At 41.3% G+C, this 19614-nt stretch overlaps 1 long non-coding RNA gene across 1 annotated transcript; it reads right to left on the reverse strand.

Annotated features, from left to right (window-relative positions):
* Positions 1–14968: 14968 nt before the first annotated feature.
* Positions 14969–16133, reverse strand: LOC133649771 (uncharacterized). The gene is made up of 3 exons (XR_009826144.1): positions 15996–16133; positions 15617–15903; positions 14969–15390 (listed from the first exon to the last, which is right to left on the reverse strand). It is a non-coding gene; the product is annotated as an uncharacterized LOC133649771 (long non-coding RNA).
* Positions 16134–19614: the final 3481 nt, after the last annotated feature.

Consider the following 19614-nt stretch of genomic DNA (forward strand, 5'->3'; position numbering starts at 1 on the left):
AAAGCGTCTGCCAAATACTTAAACATATATAAACACCTGAAAGTCTTTATATCAGCTAAAACCACCAATCTGTTTCACTGGATTTAGAATAAATCCAAATGCTGTCTTACCCAACAATGTTAGTATTTGAATATTGTTACTTGAAGACTTATTCCTGGTTACAATTATACTGTTAAGAAAGTATTGTCTTATATTTTGCCTAAAATGAGAATGCATCATAATCAGTGGCGGCTGGTGAATTTTGTTTTAGGTGGGGCTGAAAGTTTGTAAACCAAACCCCTGTAGGGGCGTCATCCTCCCCCAGAAGATTTCTTTGTGATTTTCACATACAAATATTGAAGATCTTTGCTCCTTCTTAACTCTGTGGTAATGTTATTTTCATAAAATACAACCAAAAGTACATTAATGTTAAATCTTACTTGTGAAAAGTAATCCCCCGATTCCTATTTTCAACAGTCCGCTCATTTGAGCAGGAAAACGCTGAACACCAGCCCGGCATCTTTGTTTTCTACCTGTCAACTGTCAGTTTAGGCTGCTCGCCGGCTCCTCATCACCACTTCAAGATGCAATTTGCTCGCGTCACAGCAACCAATACTGCGTCTACTTATAAGATGTCTATGGTTATAACATCATTTCAAACACAGCAATATGTTGCGTCCACTGCAGTTTGCTTCCTTATTCATACTTTTTGTCAAGTGATTTTTTTAAGCAGGGTTGCATGAGGTACCTACACTTAACGTTACGTTAGTCAATGTATCACACACAGTAACATAACGTTAGACGGCGGTCAGCAGCACCGCATATTTTAGCCACCTACAAAAAGACAAACATAGTCAAATAAAGGTCAGTTAAAATGTATACTATATTAAGAATATGTGTACATATTGCATAGGGCCCTGACATCTAAAAAGTACAACTCTGTTCATTGTTATGTTCATGTATTTGTTATGTTTTTCATGTGTACGCACACATAAACACACATACAGTATGAGATGAGATCAATGAGATAAGGTAAGAACAGAATAGAAACTGCTGTGGAACTAGTTACAATGCAATATGCCATGGAAATACAATGTTAACACTTTTATACAAATAAGTACAGTTGCACTTGTTTTTGCAAATGTGTTTATTCTGTAAAGGAATGAGTTAAATGTTTAAAATAGTTTAAACTATTAAAATGACTGGTTAATAGTGCTATTATGAATTGCAACGTCAGTACTATTTTTTTTCCTGCTATTTCAAATGCACTTGTTTTAATAAATAAATACAGCGGTTTAAAAGCATACACAATATGTGTAAAAATATTAGTCTGTGGTTAAAAGGACTTGAAAGGACTCAAAACTCAAAATGCAGGACTTGTGACTTGACTTGAGACTTTCCAGTCTTGACTTTGGACTTGACTCGGGACTTGCCTGTCTTGACTCGGGACTTGACTCGAGACTTGAGGGCAAAGACTTGAGACTTACTTGTGACTTGCAAAGCAATGACTTGGTCCCACCTCTGATAATAATGCACAAGCAGGTCCACTTTTTCAGGCTTGTAATTGGCCAAAATGCTTTTTTTTTGGATAGAATTTGTTCTAAAAGTGAGGAAACTTTTTTTTTAAACTATCCATGTTTATGTGGGCATGAACTCGTTTAAAAGCGGTTGCTGGTGTGCCCGGTTGTTCCGTTGATCTGTAGACAGGAAACAAACAAAAAAACATAAAATAAAAGGCATAACAGAAAGAAGTTAGTGCGTAATCCTGCTAACTAACAAACCAATTTAAAATAGAAGCACAATATATGACCTAGAGAGACACCTTATCTAGTAACCTGTTATCAACATAGCCTATAATTAGTTGACATCTGCAACAATGGAAATGTATCAGTACAACACACAAGAGTATTTATAGTTGTGACTTAAGGGGAGGAGATCAAAGTTTGATGAATTCCTCTCAAGGGTCTGGAGGGTTAACAAAGTCACTCATTATTTTCTGTTGTTTTATTTAGTCTGTAGTGAAGTACAATTCGGCATTTTCCTGCTGCAGCCGCTGTGCTTCAAAACATGACTAATTGTCCAGTGGCTGGCGGTGTGCCTCCTTGCTCCGCCCCGTAGCAGAATGAAGTGGATGCAGTGTAACAATATCCTATTCAGAGGTGATATCAAACACACAAGGCTGATAGAAAGGAAACATGAAACAACATTGATGCACGCTGACTCATGTGTTCCTGAACAGCTGACCACTGCCCGGTTTTTTCTTGTCGTGCTTCCAAGCGCAGTAAACACAAACAAGACTATTTCTGTCAATTTCATGCATACATAGTGATGAATATTCTCTGTGAGTATTATTTGGGATTCTGATCATCAGTCATGGTTAGGAGGACAAAATGGTGTTTTTGTTCAAATCAGGGGTGTCCAAAGTGCGGCTCTGGCGCCATTTTGACTTTTTATTGACCCTCAGTGTATTGTCCAAAAAATAATTCAAGCTATTCCACCAAATCAGTGCCATCTGCTTGTTGTAAATCCTAGAATAAACCTACATGTCTTGTCTTTTTCAGCTCTAATTCTAAAATACACATACTGAACTATTTATGTTTGCTAAAGGTTTCTAAGCATTTCAGTGACAGGAGTGAGTTTTTAGCATAGAATTAGCAAATAGATGAAATATAGCCATATTGCATTTACGCTAATAAACATTACAGAGATTCAACAAAACATTTGTATTTTAAGATTAAGTAACAGGACTGTGCTGACATTTCCCACAACTGAAAAATTAATAATGGCCTGTAGAGGACGTTAATGGTGCAACTTCCTGTCTAGATCATGCGACTTGTGGAATGTTCCACATTTTACAGGGGTTTGGTTGGGACAGGACTAAGTGAAAACCTAGAGACACAACTAAAGTGTGAATTTTAACAACATTTTTTTAGGAAAACAAACTTAACTAGGAACTGCACTCTTTTTTGGAATTTAGCCTTGCATTCACAATCATTATGAGAATTTTTTTATTTGCTGTTTAACATGTAAAAATCCTCTCGTTCTTGGCGGCTAGCAACGCAGCTAATGGAAGCAATCAATTCTACCTCTAAATCACTTCTATAATGCATTCAAAAACTGTGTTCCAATACTTAATTTACGTTTCGTAACCTGTATAATAACAGAGCTGCAGCGACATTGTTATTGTAGGAGCAAACAACTGAGGAACACTTTTTTTCTGGCATAGTAACACATCGCCATGCTACAGTATTAGCCGAAAAAGCTAACTACAGAAAGAGATAAGCAAGCTTCTAGGTCAACACAAAACGCATTTGAGTTTGTAATGCACAACACAATGCGATAGGACACTAATATGTACTGACTGAAAAACATGAACATTATATTACAGTATCTGTAAAGTTTTAGCCCACATTTCATGTTTTGTTTATACGCATATGTACTGTAGTTGTAATAACACACATGACGTGATGCATGTGTCATGTACAATAATAAAGCGTAACTCACTCGATGTTGTGCGTTGGGTCCAGCTGGCCAGGGACATTTTTTTCCGGTTTATTTGGGTAACCACTACATTTATCAAGTTTAGGGCTGGGTATCGTTTAAAAATGGTCAATACCAGTCCCAATACCAGTACCCTTAAAACGATACCGATACCAACTAAGTACTTCATTCGATATTAATCACGTTAAAAGAACGCAATGTGTTGCGTAATTGTCACCCCATTCAAGATTTTTACACGAATACATTTTGAAAGTGCTCAAATATTTATTAAATAACTGTACAAACATGTACAACAAAGTATTATTTCCGCTGTGTAATTAGCGAGCAAGCTAGGCTAGCGTTAGCTCACATGCCTACGACATGCCCAAAACGATTTACTTGACGATACATGTTGTAACACACAAAGGATGAGTACTGTTAACATAGTAACCATTTATATATTACCTGAAGTTATTGACGGTTGAGACAACGACGACGATGCTGCTGTTGTAGAAGCCGGCTTTTTAAACACAGTACAGTTCTCCACCCGTAAGTTTGCTCCACGCCTGATGAGGTGTGTAATCATATTACTAGTATTCCCCGTTTTCTCTGAAATAATCTTGCCGCATTGTATGCATTTATTTTCACCCGGCGCCACAGGCGTGTAGTACAACCATACCTTTGACCGTTTTGCTGCCGGCATCTCGGAATGATGACCAGCCAATTCTGCACTGCTTCAACCCGCTTTACCGCCATACAAACTATTGTTGTTGCGGTGGTGGACCAATCACATGGTGCATTGAATGGAAGAATGCTTGCAGTGATTGGCTGCGAGCAAAACCATAGAAACAGTCATGTTTTGTTGATCTGGGTACAAAAAGAACCGATCGCGGGTATCGTTTGACCGACGCAGTTTCGATACTACTTGGTATCGGGTTGTTTCGGGTATCGAGTACCGATACCCAGTTCCACATTTTCAGTGCCAAAGTCACTTTCACCTCACTCTCTCGGCTTCTGTCTGCTCCAACGTTTCACCCTTCCTTCAAGCTGGCTTTGAGACGCAGTTGTTCATCCTCAGGTAAGGTTGGGAATCCTCATTTGTCCAGAAATGGTCGTCTTCGTTGTTTATTACCAGGTCTGCCATCATTAAAACACACACTTGCGTTGCCAGAAGTCGGAAGTGTTCCGGCAATAATTGAAATGACCAAAATAGAGTAAATATTGAACACATGACATATTGTTATGAACATGTCTGTTACTACATTATATATAGACTTGCAGTGTGTATATAAAACGTTGCTAGAGGGTTTTGAAGTTGTTTTAGAGGGCTTTGAAGGCTAAAATGGTGACTCCCATTAGCCGCATGTTCCAAGTATTTTTTTATCATATTTAAAATCTTTAAAAGAAAAAAGAAAAGACGTGTGTTCCTATTTCTCATAATGATTGTGAAAGATAGGCAAAATTCCCCCAAAAAAGTGCATTGCATTTTGGTCAGCGGCAGTAGGCAACAAGTGCTATTTTTAGGGTTTAATCAAGTGGAATTAGTCAAACAGAAAACACTGGTAGGTATGAACAATACTAACCTGTTTATTATCAAACATCTGAAATTGACTTATGCTATCTTTAGGTTGAAGTGGAGTGGTATTTGGGGGTTTTTGGCGACACCTAGTGGCCACAATAATTCCTGAAGCTAAGTTTGCGACGCAGTACGTTGAATGATACGGACACATTTGTTACTGGATACTTTCTAATACTTCTGCCTTGGAGACTTTGTATGTGTAAGTAATATGTAATCATAATTATTTGATACATGTTTATATTGACAAATGTGCTGTTTTAGACTGCAATGTTGTTCAATTAAGGACACTTACTGTCTGGCTTGTCTGCTACTGTGTGCTGAGCTGTTGTGTAGCTGCTAGCTCCTAGTAGCCTATATTCTACTATGTTTACCTTTTGTAAATGACTCAAATACAAGAAAAGACCAACCTTGTGTGCTTATTGGAGGACATTTAGATGTCATATGCTTGTGTTGGAGATTTTAGATGCAACCCGATATTATACGATACCTGTTTTTTTTTTTGTTAATATCGGACCGATATCAATATCAGATTAAAGCACCACTCACTTTTTTCCCAATGTTCAAGGTAGTTTAAATTATGATTTTAAATTGCATTTATTGAATACAAAATCAGATCAATTTGCAGGACACTTTTCTTATTAAAAAAAAATATTTTACAGATTGGTCATATATATGCTTGTTTTGTCAGCTGTAACACAACATGTTTTGTTCAGATATCATTATATTGTGACCAACGTTGGATTAGTTTTAGCAACTTAAATGTACAAAATAACGCCAAGTGGCTTACGCGTCCTATTTTTTTCTCTACTCAGTGGCCCGTCTGTGCCTCAAGTTTGGACACCCATGTTTTAAATATTAAACTACCAACAACAAGAAACATCTAAAATGGGTTTACCACAAATTCATTTCAGTTGACTGATGGATGAGGATTGAGGTATTGTAGTCACGCACACAAACACACACACACACACACACACATTCTCCATTTATACAAATTTCATTCCTCCCAAGTGCCTTCTGCCTTTTTAAAATAGATCGCCCACTTCTCTGCGTGAGCGTTCATATTCTGCATCCACTTACTTGGCGTTTGAGAGGAATGATGTCACTGCAAATTTCATGCGCAAATTTGTAAATATGTTGGGTTTTTTTCAAAGATTAGACTCGACATGCTGAAGTAGACCAAGGAATATATTAGTGCCTAAATAAATATAGTGGAGGGGAAATATTTTTGGTAAGGACACATCACAGTATCCAGCAAAAGAATATCCAAAGCAGGGTGGACTGTTTGTCATGTGGAAAGTTGTGTGACATATTCACAATCTTTGAACAGATGCTATCAACATGTTTAAGGGCAATCTCAACCAAGCTGGCTTTGTACTTTGTCTTTTATTAATCACTCTGTCTGATTTTTGAGGTCTGAACTCATGTCTTGGATCATTGCCCATTCTAGAACCACTTTATTTGTGATGAATAAAACTCACTTCCAATATCACTGGAGAGATCTGTGTTTTATTGCACACTGTCTGGACACAAAACTCCACACACACTTTATACTTACAATTGAAACATCCATCCATCCATCCATTTTCTACCGCTTGTCCCTTTTGGGGTTGCGGGGGGTGCTGGAGCCTATCTCAGCTGCATTCGGGCGGAAGGCGGGGTACACCCTGGACAAGTCGCCACCTCATCACAGGGCCAACACAGATAGACAGACAACATTCACACTCACATTCACACACTAGGGCCAATTTAGTGTTGCCAATCAACCTATTATTTAATATACTGTGAATATGATTTTTAATCCACTTTTTTAAATATATATTTACTTAACGAATCGCAAAAAAAAATGTTTTAATATGTTATTATTTTAACTAATACATACTTTAATTAAATCCATTATTTTTTAATTACAGTATTTTATTGAAATAATCTGATTAAAATAGTGATTATTAATTTACGCACATACAATAATACAAAATAAAATATTGTGTAATTTAATATATAATAATGAGATATTTATATATCCATCCATCCATCCATCTTCTTCCGCTTATCCGAGGTCGGGTCGCGGGGGCAGCAGCCTAAGCAGGGAAGCCCAGACTTCCCTCTCCCCAGCCACTTCGTCTAGCTCTTCCCGGGGGATCCCGAGGCGTTCCCAGGCCAGCCGGGAGACATAGTCTTCCCAACGTGTCCTGGGTCTTCCCCGTGGCCTCCTACCGGTCGGACGTGCCCTAAACACCTCCCTAGGGAGGCGTTCGGGTGGCATCCTGACCAGATGCCCGAACCACCTCATCTGGCTCCTCTCGATGTGGAGGAGCAGTGGCTTTACTTTGAGCTCCTCCCGGATGACAGAGCTTCTCACCCTATCTCTAAGGGAGAGACCCGCCACCCGGCGGAGGAAACTCATTTCGGCCGCTTGTACCCGTGATCTTGTCCTTTCGGTCATAACCCAAAGCTCATGACCATAGGTGAGGATGGGAACGTAGATCGACCGGTAAATTGAGAGCTTTGCCTTGCGGCTCAGCTCCTTCTTCACCACAACGGACCGATACAGCGCCCGCATTACTGAAGACGCCGCATTGATCCGCCTGATGATCTCACGATCCACTCTTCCCTCACTCGTGAACAAGACTCCGAGGTACTTGAACTCCTCCACTTGGGGCAAGATCTCCTCCCCAACCCGGAGATGGCACTCCACCCTTTTCCGGGCGAGAAACATGGACTTGGACTTGGAGGTGCTGATTCTCATCCCAGTCGCTTCACACTCAGCTGCGAACCGATCCAGTGAGAGCTGAAGATCATGGCCAGATGAAGCCATCAGGACCACATCATCTGCAAAAAGCAGAGACCTAATCCCGCAGCCACCAAACCGGATCCCCTCAACGCCTTGACTGCGCCTAGAAATTCTGTCCATAAAAGTTATGAACAGAATCGGTGACAAAGGGCAGCCTTGGCGGAGTCCAACCCTCACTGGAAACGTGTCCGACTTACTGCCGGCAATGCGGACCAAGCTCTGACACTGATCATACAGGGAGCGGACCGCCACAATCAGACAGTCCGATACCCCATACTCTCTGAGCACTCCCCACAGGACTTCCCGAGGGACACGGTCGAATGCCTTTTCCAAGTCCACAAAGCACATGTAGACTGGTTGGGCAAACTCCCATGCACCCTCAAGGACCCTGCCGAGAGTATAGAGCTGGTCCACAGTTCCACGACCAGGACGAAAACCACACTGTTGAATGAATGAATGAATTATATTTATATAGCGCTTTTTCTCTAGTGACTCAAAGCGCTTTACATAGTGAAACCCAATATCTAAGTTACATTTTTTAAACCAGTGTGGGTGGCATTGGGAGCAGGTGGGTAAAGTGTCTTGCCCAAGGACACAACGGCAGTAACTAGGATGGCGGATGCTGGGATCGAACCTGCAACCCCCAAGTTGCTGGCACGGCCGCTCTACCAACCGAGCTATACCGCCCTCCCTGTTCCTCCTGAATCCGAGGTTCGACTATCCGGCGTAGCCTCCTCTCCAGTACACCTGAATAGACCTTACCGGGAAGGCTGAGGAGTGTGATCCCCAGATAGTTAGAACACACCCTCCGGTTCCCCTTTTTAAAGAGAGGAACCACCACCCCGGTCTGCCAATCCAGAGGTACCGCCCCCGATGTCCACGCGATGCTGCAGAGTCTTGTCAACCAAGACAGCCCCACAGCATCCAGAGCCTTAAGGAACTCCGGGCGGATCTCATCCACCCCCGGGGCCCTGCCACCGAGGAGCTTTTTAACTACCTCAGCAACCTCAGCCCCAGAAATAGGAGAGCCCACCACAGATTCCCCAGGCACTGCTTCCTCATAGGAAGACGTGTTGGTGGGATTGAGGAGGTCTTCGAAGTATTCCCTCCACCGATCCACAACATCCGCAGTCGAGGTCAGCAGAACACCATCCTCACTATACACGGTGTTGATAGTGCACTGCTTCCCCTTCCTGAGGCGGCGGATGGTGGTCCAGAATCGCTTCGAAGCCGTCCGGAAGTCGTTTTCCATGGCTTCCCCGAACTCCTCCCATGTCCGAGTTTTTGCCTCCGTGACCGCTGAAGCCGCACACCGCTTGGCCTGTCGGTACCTGTCCGCTGCCTCAGGAGTCCTATGAGCCAAAAGAACCCGATAGGACTCCTTCTTCAGCTTGACGGCATCCCTCACCGCCTGTGTCCACCAACGGGTTCTAGGATTACCGCCACGACAGGCACCAACTACTTTGCGGCCACAGCTCCAATCAGCCGCCTCGACAATAGAGGTGCGGAACATGGTCCATTCGGACTCAATGTCCAGCACCTCCCTCGTGACACGTTCAAAGTTCTTCCGGAGGTGGGAATTGAAACTCTCTCTGACAGGAGACTCTGCCAGACGTTCCCAGCAAACCCTCACAATGCCTTTGGGCCTGCCAGGTCTGTCCGGCATCCTCCCCCACCATCGCAGCCAACTCACCACCAGGTGGTGATCGGTAGAAAGCTCCGCCCCTCTCTTCACCCGAGTGTCCAAAACATGAGGCCGCAAATCCGATGACACAACTACAAAGTCGATCATGGAACTTCGGCCCAGGGTGTCCTGGTGCCAAGTGCACATATGGACACCCTTATGCTTGAACATGGTGTTCGTTATGGACAATCCGTGACGGGCACAAAAGTCCAATAACAACACACCACTCGGGTTCAGATCCGGGCGGCCATTCTTACCAATCACGCCTCTCCAGGTTTCACTGTCGTTGCCAATATGAGCGTTGAAGTCCCCCAGTAGAACGAGGGAATCACCCGGGGGAGCACCCTCAAGTACTCCCTCGAGTGAATCCAAAAATGGTGGGTACTCTGAGCTGCTGCTTGGCGCGTAAGCGCAAACAACAGTCAGGACCCGTCCCCCCACCCGAAGGCGGAGGGAAGCTACCCTCTCGTCCACCGGGTTGAACTCCAACATGCAGGTTCTGAGCCGGGGGGCAACAAGAATTGCCACCCCAGCCCGTCGCCTCTCACTGCCGGCAACGCCAGAGTGGAAGAGAGTCCATCCCCTCTCGAGAGAACTGGTTCCAGAGCCTTTGCTGTGCGTCGAAGTGAGTCCGACTATGTCTAGCCGGAACTTCTCCACCTCGCCCACTAGCTCAGGCTCCTTCCCCCCCAGCGAGGTGACGTTCCACGTCCCAAGAGCTAGCTTCTGTAGCCGAGGATCGGACCGCCAAGTGCCCTGCCTTCGGCTGCCGCCCAGCTCACATTGCACCCGACCTCTATGGCCCCTGCTATGGGTGGTGAGCCCATTGGAGGGGGGACCCACGTTGCCTCTTCGGGCTGTGCCAGGCCGGGCCCCATTGGGACAGGCCCGGCCACCAGGCGCTCGCCGTCGTGCCCCAACTCCGGGCCTGGCTCCAGAGGGGGGCCCCGGTGACCCGCGTCTGGGCGAGGGAAATCTGAGTCTCGGTTCTTGTATTTCCATAGAAGTCTTCGAGCTGCTCTTTGTCTGATCCCTCATCTAGGACCTGTTTGTCTTGGGAGACCCTACCAGGGGGCATGGAAGCCCCCGGACAACATAGCTCCTAGGATCATTGAGACACGCAAACTCCTCTACCACGGTAAGGTGGCAGCTCAGAGAGGAGATATTTATATATATATATATATATATATATATATATATATATATATATATATATATATATATATATATATATATATATATATATATATATATATATATATATATATATATATATATATATATATATATATACATGTATTAAACAAAAACTGGTCCCTTTAATTTCATGTATGATTTTTTGGTATCTACTAAACAAATCGAATCAATAAAATAACATATTTTTTAAATTATTGATTTAATTAAATATAATAAATACATACTCTTAAATTGAAGTAATTGTTTTTTTTTAAATACTGTATAGAAATAATCGAATCAATATAATCACATAACTTTTTTTTATTTCTAAATTATTCATTTAAGTAAAAAATAAAATACTGTGTAATTTAATGCAGAGTGTATGATATAAAAAACTAAGTCTTTTCAATTTAATCTAAGATTTTTTTTAGATAAAAAATAATGTAATCATTCTAATCATTTAAAATGTTTCTTATTTTACAATACTGATTAAATTAAAGGCCTACTGAAACCCACTACTACCAACCACACAGTCTGATAGTTTATATATCAATGATGAAATCTTAACATTGCAACACATGCCAATACGGCCGGGTTAACTTATAAAGTGCAATTTTAAATTTCCCGCTAAACTTCCGGTTGAAAACGCCTTTGGATGATGACGTATGCGCGTGACGTAGCCAGTGAAACAGGAGTATTGGTAGCCTATTGAAGCCAAGACAAAAAGCTCTGTTTTCATTTCATAATTCCACAGTATTCTGGACATCTGTGTTGGTGAATCTTTTGCAATTTGTTTAATGAACAATGCCGATTGCAAAGAAGAAAGTTGTAGGTGGGATCGGTGTATTAGCGGCTGGCTGTAGCAACACAACAAGAAGGACTTACTTGGATAGCAGACGCGCCAGCCGATGCTTGCCGCCTTCGCATCTGTGTTGGGGTGAAGTCCTTCGTCGCGCCGTCGATCGCTGGAATGCAGGTGAGCACGGGTGTTGATGAGCAGATGAGGGCTGGCTGGCGTAGGTGGAGCGCTAATGTTTTTATCATAGCTCTGTGAGGTCCGGTTGCTAAGTTGCTAAGTTAGCCTTAGCGTCATTAGCAACAGCATTGTTAAGCTTTGCCAGGCTGAGAATTATTAACCGCGTAGTTACATGTCCATGGTTTAAGAGTATTGTTGATCTTCTGTCTATCCTTCCAGTCAGGGATTTATTTATTTTGTTTCTATCTGCATTTGAGACAGATGCTATCACGTTAGCTCAGTAGCTAAAGAGCTTCGTCGATGTATTGTCGTGGAGATAAAAGTCACTGTGAATGTCCATTTCGCGTTCTCGACTCTCATTTTCAAGAGGATATAGTATCCGAGGTGGTTTAAAATACAAATCCGTGATCCAGAATAGAAAAAGGAGAGAGTGTGGAATCCAATGAGCCAGCTTGTACCTAAGTTACGGTCAGAGCGAAAAAAGATATGTATTTCACTGCATTCTAGTCCGTCACTCTAACGTTCCTCATCCACGAATCTTTCATCCTCGCTCAAATGAATGGGGTAATCGTCGCTTTCTCGGTTCAAATCGCTCTAGCTGCGTTGAAAACAATAGGAAAATATGAGGAAGTGAACAACTGACAACGTCACGCTACTTCCGGTAGGGGCAAGGCTTTTTTTTATCAGAGACCAAAAGTTGCGAACTTATTGTCGATTTTCTCTACTAAATCCTTTCAGCAAAAATATGGCAATATCGCGAAATGATCAAGTATGACACACAGAATGGATCTGCTATTCCCATTTAAATAAAAAAATTCATTTCAGTAGGCCTTTAAATATATTAAAAACATACTTTTTGATTGAATCCATTTTTGTAATTACAGTATTTTACTCGTAATTTATTCTTTATTTCTAAATTCTTTAAGTAAATCAATAAATACAATATAGGGTATTTTAAAGGGGACGTATCATGCAAAACCAACTTTTCTTACCTATCGGCACATGTTTTTGTGTATTTTGGAAAAAGTGATGATTACCCCATTAATTTGAGCGAAGATGAAAGATTCGTAGATGAGGAACGTTACAGTGAACGACTTGAGAGGCAGTGATGGACGTATCTTTTTTCGCTCTGACCGTAACTTAGGTACAAGCTGGCTCATTGGATTCCACACTCTCCTTTTTTTTTTGTGGATCACGGATTTGTATTTTAAACCACCTCGGATACTATATCCTCTTGAAAATGAGAGTCGAGAACGCAAAATGGACATTCAGTGCCTTTTATCTCCACGACAATACATCGGCGAAATGCTTTAGCTACGAGCTAACGTGATAGCATCGTGCTTTAACTGCATAAAGAAACAAAAAAATAAACCCCTGACTGGAAGGATAGATAGAAAATCAACAATACTATTAAACCGTGGACATGTAAATACACGGTTAATGCTTTACAGGCTGGCGAAGGTTAACAATGCTGTGCTAACAACGCCATTGAAGCTAACTTAGCAACGGGACCTCACAGAGCTATGCTAAAAACATTAGCTCTCCACCTACGCCAGCCAGCCCTCATCTACTCATCAACACCCGTGCTCACCTGCGTTCCAGCGATCGGCAGAAGGACGAAGGACTTCACCCGATGCGTTTGGCGGCCCGGAGACGTAGGAAGTCAAGGTGAGGTCGGCGGCTAGCGCGGCTAGCGCTCCAACAAAGTCCTCCTGGTTGTGTTGCTGTAGTCCGCTGCTAATACACCAATCCCACCTACAACTGTCTTCTTTGCAGCCTTCATTGTTCATTAAACAAATTGCAAAAGATGTCCAGAATACTGTGCAATTATAAAATGAAAACAGAGCTTTTTGTATAGGATTCTACAGGTAACATAACTTCCGTTACTCTGACTTCGTCACGCGCATACGTCATCATACCGCGACGTTTCAGCCGGATATTTCCCGGGAAGTTTTAAATGTCACTTTATAAGTTAACCCGGCCGTATTGGCATGTGTTGCAATGTTAAGATTTCATCATTGATATATAAACTATCAGACTGCGTGGTCGGTAGTAGTGGGTTTCAGTAGGCCTTTAAATTCTCCATCCATCCATCCATCTTCCTCCGCTTATCCGAGGTCGGGTCGCGGGGGCAGCAGCTTAAGCAGGGAAGCCCAGACTTCCCTCTCCCCAGCCACTTCGTCCAGCTCCTCCCGGGGGATCCCGAGGCGTTCCCAGGCCAGCCGGGAGACATAGTCTTCCCAACGTGTCCTGGGTCTTCCCCGTGGCCTCCTACCGGTCGGACGTGCCCTAAACACCTCCCTAGGGAGGCGTTCGGGTGGCATCCTGACCAGATGCCGGAACCACCTCATCTGGCTCCTCTCGATGTGGAGGAGCAGTGGCTTTACTTTGAGCTCCCCCCGGATGGCAGAGCTTCTCACCCTATCTCTAAGGGAGAGCCCCGCCACCCGGCGGAGGAAACTCATTTCGGCTGCTTGTACCCGTGATCTTGTCCTTTCGGTCATAACCCAAAGCTCATGACCATAGGTGAGGATGGGAACGTAGATCGACCGGTAAATTGAGAGCTTTGCCTTCCGGCTCAGCTCTTTCTTCACCTCAACGGATCGATACAGCGTCCGCATTACTGAAGACGCCGCACCGATCCGCCTGTCGATCTCACGATCCACTCTTCCCTCACTCGTGAACAAGACTCCGAGGTACTTGAACTCCTCCACTTGGGGCAGGGTCTCCTCCGCAACCCGGAGATGGCACTCCACCCTTTTCCGGGCGAGAACCATGGATTCGGACTCGGAGGTGCTGATTCTCATCCCAGTCGCTTCACACTCAGCTGCGAACCGATCCAGCGAGAGCTGAAGATCCTGGCCAGATGAAGCCATCAGGACCACATCATCTGCAAAAAGCAGAGACCTAATCCTGCAGCCACCAAACCGGATCCCCTCAACGCCTTGACTGCGCCTAGAAATTCTGTCCATAAAAGTTATGAACAGAATCGGTGACAAAGGGCAGCCTTGGCGGAGTCCAACCCTCACTGGAAACGTGTCCGACTTACTGCCGGCAATGCGGACCAAACTCTGGCACTGGTCATACAGGGAGCGGACCGCCACAATCAGACAGTCCGATACCCCATACTCTCTGAGCACTCCCCACAGGACTTCTCGAGGGACACGGTCGAATGCCTTCTCCAAGTCTACAAAACACATGTAGACTGGTTGGGCAAACTCCCATGTACCCTCAAGGACCCTGCCGAGAGTATAGAGCTGGTCCACAGTTCCACGACCAGGACGAAAACCACACTGTTCCTCCTGAATCCGAGGTTCGACTATCCGGCGTAGCCTCCTCTCCAGCACACCTGAATAGACCTTACCGGGAAGGCTGAGGAGTGTGATCCCACGATAGTTAGAACACACCCTCCGGTTCCCCTTCTTAAAGAGAGGAACCACCACCCCGGTCTGCCAATCCAGAGGTACCGCCCCCGATGTCGAGGTCAGCAGAACACCATCCTCACCATACACGGTGTTGATAGTGCACTGCTTCCCCTTCCTGAGGCGGCGGATGGTGGTCCAGAATCGCTTCGAAGCCGTCCGGAAGTCGTCTTCCATGGCTTCCCCGAACTCCTCCCATGTCCGAGTTTTTGCCTCCGCCGAAGCCGCACACCGCTTGGCCTGTCGGTACCTGTCCGCTGCCTCAGGAGTCCTATGAGCCAAAAGAACCCGATAGAACTCCTTTAAATTGTCAAAACAAAACAAGCAATTAATTTAAGATAAGCTTGCAATGATAATCACCTTGTATCATACAATCACTTTCTTAACTTAAATAATTACTTCACACCACAGCAGGATATCCCTTTTTAGCATTTAGAAAGTCCCTTTCAAGTTAGCAGGTTAAACCAACATTCACATTTAACTTGTTTTAAACGTGTTACTTGGTGTTGAGTTAACCACGCTGCACCTTGGACACTGATTGCTTCTGGAATGTCCGTGCATGCGGCTTCTTTCCTTTGAAGATTGAGAGCGATGACGTCACTCATCGAAGAGCTGCTCGTTAACGGCTCCACTTCTGCGACAGGTTCCCTCTCCGTCTCTCCTTCTCTTCAGCGCGATGTAGGCTGAGTTCTGACTGTTACTCCCTCCGAGGTCTTATTCAAGGCTCAATTTGTTCATTTTTCTCAAACAGACATTTATTTTAAGCCACGCCTTCTTCTCGTAAACAACGATGCCAAAATAATGCCGTCAGAACTAATAAATAAGAAAAACAGAACTTACAATTAGTCTGACATCCAATAACATAAAACACATTGATTTCACATACATATCAGAAAGAAACATACCTCATTGGCCTCACAAACTCTGAGGGAATAAAGTTTATTTTCAAGCCGAGACTCCATTAACGTCTTTAATCAAATGCTTGCTGTCTCATGCTGCTTCTCTTATTCCGTCACATATTAATTGTCCCCCCAACAATGTGACCAAACCGGAACAAAAAATATGTTCCTCTCCAATTTACATGGGTTTTGTAACAAAAATAAAGTTAACATATACTTGCATGAAATTACCAAAGGAAATACATTTTTAATCACATTTTATATAAATATGAACTTATATTTCTACATTGTATTTATTTATTCTAACTAACTATGAAATTATATAACATATATACAATGTGCTTCTGTCAGTAGCTACAGCAATATCAATCCAACAAAAACTGGAACCTCTTTTTCTTCATGCTGTTAACTAACTGCACACGCTGGAAATGAGTAGTGAGGGCAGAATGATGATTTTATTGACAGTGCAGTGTGAAATCCGATGTGTTTCCTTTACGTAAACGCAGTCTCAAAGGAATATAACCTGCGGAGGTATTTTCTGATGAAACATCCACATTTCAATATCCGGCCCCTGAGCCCCTTGGGCTTGAATCTGTGGCCCTCTTTATTATGTAATTGAATAGCCCTGGTCTACGAGATCCCCATGACCAAAGTCGAGAAGCTGGAGAGGCCAGTCAGTTCATAAAATCCCATCATAAAATGATAATACATCCAAATAAATATTAGAAGTAATGAATACATTAATCTATTATATTAAGAAAAAAAATCTGCAGCACTAAAAACCTGTAGTGTTAATATGTGGAGGGAAATTGTGGAACGGATTAATCAAATAATTCACTACTAATCGTTGAAAAATTGTTTTCAATAAGATTAATGGATGAATAAATTGGAGAAACACAATTTATTTATCATTAAGTTGTTGCATAGTGCATTATTCCTACACTGTTTTTGTCAGTTATTTACTTCTCATTGTATTTATTTATTCCTCAATCTTGAATGTATTTTGTATTTATTTCTACTAAAGATTTAAACACAGGAAGTAACGAAACTATCAGTAATAGATGTGAAGTTTTAATGTAACTTTGTTCAGCGTAACAAAAAAAACCAACTAACAACAATCAAGCAATTATTGTTTGATGGTGTGTCCATCATAACATTGATTACTGTCCAGGCAATGTCAGTCTTCTATGAGGGGTCAATACATTCATATATTATATTATATTGTATTGTATTACATTATGTTATATTATAATACATTATATTGTACTATATTACATTATATTACACTTTACTGAACACTATGGCAACACAATAGGTGAAATATTTAAAGATGAATATTTCTGACGTAATAGTGAGAGCATGATGAAGAAGCACAGTATATTGGTACAAAGCGCAGGGTATTTATGTACTTTGAAATACACTGCAAGTCACAAATACATTTTCGGAACAATCCCGCCGCCGAGGTTGTGACCTTCCCTTCAATCCTCTGTGTCCTGCAGCCGCTCATCGCCTGAACGCCACAGAGGAAAAAAACTTTATTATTGTCATAACTCTCAAGAGAAAGTACAAGCTTTTGCTTTTGCTGAATGATCAGATGATGATGATGATGATGATGATGCAAGCACATCACTAGACTAGGACTCTTCTTCCTGTTATCTGTACTTCCTTTTAACTTTACTTCCTATTATCTTTACTTTCTTTTATCTTTACTTCCTGTTATATTTACTTTCTGTTAACTTTACTTCCTAGTATCTTTACTTCCTTTTATCTTTACTTCCTGTTATATATACTTCCTGTTAACTTTACTTCCTGTTATATTTACTTCCTTTTTAGTTTGATTCCTGTTATCTTTACTTTTTGTTAACTTTACTTCCTGTTATCTTTTTTTTCTGTTAAGTTCCTGTTATCTTTACTTCCTTTTAACTTTACTTCCTGTTGTCTTTACTTTCTGTTAACTTTACTTCCTGTTATATTTACTTCCTTTTAAATTTACTTCCTGTTATCTTTACTTTCTGTTAACTTTACTTCCTGTTATCTTTACTTCCTTTTAACTTTACTTCCTGTTATCTTTACTTTCTGTTAACTTTACTTCCTGTTATCTTCACTTCCTTTTAACTTTACTTCCTGTTATCTTTACTTTCTGTTAACTTTACTTCCTGTTATCTTCACTTCCTGTTATATTTACTCCATTTTAAATGCACTTCCTGTTAACTTTACTTCCTGTTATCTATACTTCATTTTAACTTTACTTCCTGTTATATTTACTCCATTTTAAATGCACTTCCTGTTATCTTTACTTTCTGTTAACTTTACTTCCTGTTATCTTTACTTTCTTGTAACTTTACTTCCTGTAATCTTTACTTTCTGTTTACTTTCTGTATCTTTACGTCCTTTTAACTTTACTTCCTGTTATTTTTACTTTCTGTTAACCTTACTTCCTATTATCTTTACTTCCTTTTAAATTTACTTCCTGTTAGCTTTACTTTCTGTTAACTTTACTTCCTGTTATCTTGACTTCCTTTTATCTTTACTTTCTGTTATCTTTACTTTCTGTTAACTTTACTTCCTGTTATCTTTACTTTCTGTTAACTTTACTTCCTGTTATCTTTACTTATTTTTAACTTTACTTCCGGTTATCTTTACTTTCTGTTAACTTTACTTCCTGCTAACTTTGCTACAATGATAGTCATCTGCAGTTTTACTACTTCTGAGCTCTGTTTGCTATATAAGTGTTATTAAATATAATGTGTTTTTATATATGATTTATATATACAAGAGATATATATAATATTATATGGTAGTATGTTGTACAACGTTTTTATCTAAATATATGTAAGTAATTTATTTGTAATTGTTGTATCTGACTGGATAAGGACAAGGATATCGGTTGTATAGAATGTTATGTTGTTTGTCTGTCCCTCTGATGAAGGACAAGCGGTAAAAAAAGGGATGGATGTATGGTATAAAATGTAATAATAGTTATAAAACGTTATAATAATGGTATGTTCTAAAATTATGTGAATGCATGTTACATTTGACAAGTTCTGTTTTAAAATATCGTAGAATTTTATGTTAATATTATAAAATGTTCTAAGATGTACTGAATATCAATGTTATCAATGTTGTGTTATACTTACAGAATATGTTATGTTTGAGAACATTATATTATTTTAGATAAGTTGCAATTACATGATAGAACATTATTTCACAGTAAATGTGGACGTGACGACTTTTTATACGTCAATTAAAAAAACTACTTGTTCCTGTGTCCAAGTCTTCATTGCACGTAAGACAACACAATAATATTCATGTCAACATCATCAGAAATGTAACAAAAAGTCTACAAAAAATATCGATTTCATTGTATCGATTGGATACTGATATTATCCCATGGTGATGGTGTTATCGACATTTGGATCGGTGTGCCTATAACCCTGGATTAGTAACGGGAAACACGTGACCCACACATGAAAGGCACGAGGTTCGCGGATAACTGAGTTCTTATTTATAACCTATACAAAAAAAGTATTATTTTTACGTCGACTACAAATTGTATTTTTTAATTAATTATAAATCTCACATAAATGATCATTCTGTGCTTTAGCTACTTTTTCTACTGTGCATC

The sequence above is a fragment of the Entelurus aequoreus genome, linkage group LG05 (assembly GCF_033978785.1).
Source record: "Entelurus aequoreus isolate RoL-2023_Sb linkage group LG05, RoL_Eaeq_v1.1, whole genome shotgun sequence".
Lineage (NCBI taxonomy): Eukaryota > Metazoa > Chordata > Actinopteri > Syngnathiformes > Syngnathidae > Entelurus > Entelurus aequoreus.